This window comes from Galeopterus variegatus, unplaced genomic scaffold (genome assembly GCF_000696425.1).
Source record: "Galeopterus variegatus unplaced genomic scaffold, G_variegatus-3.0.2 Scaffold1273, whole genome shotgun sequence".
NCBI classification, from domain to species: domain Eukaryota; kingdom Metazoa; phylum Chordata; class Mammalia; order Dermoptera; family Cynocephalidae; genus Galeopterus; species Galeopterus variegatus.
The window spans coordinates 673730-675374 of record NW_007727384.1 but is presented as its reverse complement, the minus strand read 5'-3'; positions in this window follow the sequence as shown (position 1 = coordinate 675374).

Sequence of the window (1645 nt, the reverse complement as noted above, 5' to 3'; positions counted from 1 at the left end):
TTTGATGTAAATGTTTATTGAACTAAACTTCCCTCTTAGCATTACTTATGCGGTATCCCACATGTTTTGGTGTGATGTGTGTTTATTTTCATTGGTGTCATGAAATTTTTTGATTTCCTGTTTAATTTCTTCTTGGACACATAGATCACTCAGGAGCATGTTGTTTAACTTCCACATATTTATATAGTTTCCAGAGTTTCACTTGTTGTTGATTTCTAGTTTTAATCTTTTATGGTCTGAAAAGGTAATTGAAATGATTTCAGTTTTTTTTAACTTTGTTGAGACTTGATTTGTGACCTAACATGAGGTCTATCCTGGAGAATGTTCCATGTGTTTTTGATAAGAATGTATATTCCATAATTGTTGGAAGAAATGTCCTGTACATATGAGCTAGGTCCAGTTGATCTAAAGTGTATTTTAAATCCTGTGTTTCTCTGTTGATTTGTTGCCTAGAACATCTGTTCAGTGCGAAGAGAGGGGTCTTCAGGTAATCTAGTATTATCATTTTGGGGTCTATTTTCTTTAGGCCTAATATTGTTTTCTTTCTATATCTGGGTGCTCTGGTGTTGGGTGCATATATATTTATGATTCTTATGAAAATTGGCCATTTAAAAGTAAATAATATAGTGGCATTTAGTACATTCGCAATGTTGTATAACCATCACCCTATCTATAGGTTCCATAATAATTTTTCACCCACAAAAGGAAACCTCCTGCCCCCAGACCCTGACAACCACCAATCTGCTTATAGCCAAAAAGTGGAAACAATGCAAATGTGTATCAGCAGATGAAAGGAATAACAAATTGTGGTATATCCATACAATGGAATATTATTCAGCCATAAAAAAGAATGAAGTACTGATACATATTGCAACACAGATGAATCTTGAAAACATCATGTTATATGATTTACTTTTGACCAACTCAATGTGGTGCAAGTAATGCTTTGGACTTCAGAGGCAGGTCAGAAGAAGCCTTGCAGCCTCTGCTGGGACACTTGAAACTCTCACTTGTCAGAGAGCTTGAGCTGCCAGATAGAAGCAGAACAATTACCCTGAGACTGCCATGCTGTGAGAAAACCCAAACTAGCCACATGGAGAAATGGCAGGAAGAGAGGGATACCCAGCCAGTCACCAGTAGTTCAGCCATCCTAGTTGAAGTGTCAGAGTTGTGAGCAAAGTGGTTGTCTCAAGCACTCTAACTCCAGAATATACTATGTGGAGAAGAAAGGAAGAACACAGGTGACAGCCAGAACTGAGATTCAAGGCATGGCCCCAGGGAAGTCATTCCAGGCATCTGTAACTGTGCAAGCCACCCCAAGGCTCCAGCTATAGTAAATAAATGGATAGATAGGTAACTACATGGATAAATGATAGCATATTAAAGAATGATCAAGTGGTATGAAAATAAACAAACAAGAGCAGGGTAAGGAGAACTAGGAAGCTGTGTTGTGAGAGGTGACAACTTGTATTACTAAATATGGTGATCTGAGCAAGCCTGACTGAGAAGGTGATATTTGAGCAAAGACTTGGAGGTGGGGATGTTAGCCAAGTGGCTGTTTGTGGGAAAAAATATTCTAGGTAGAGGGAAGAGCCAGTGCAAAAGTCCTTAGTTGGGAAAATGCGTGGGTGGCAAAAGAAAAAGG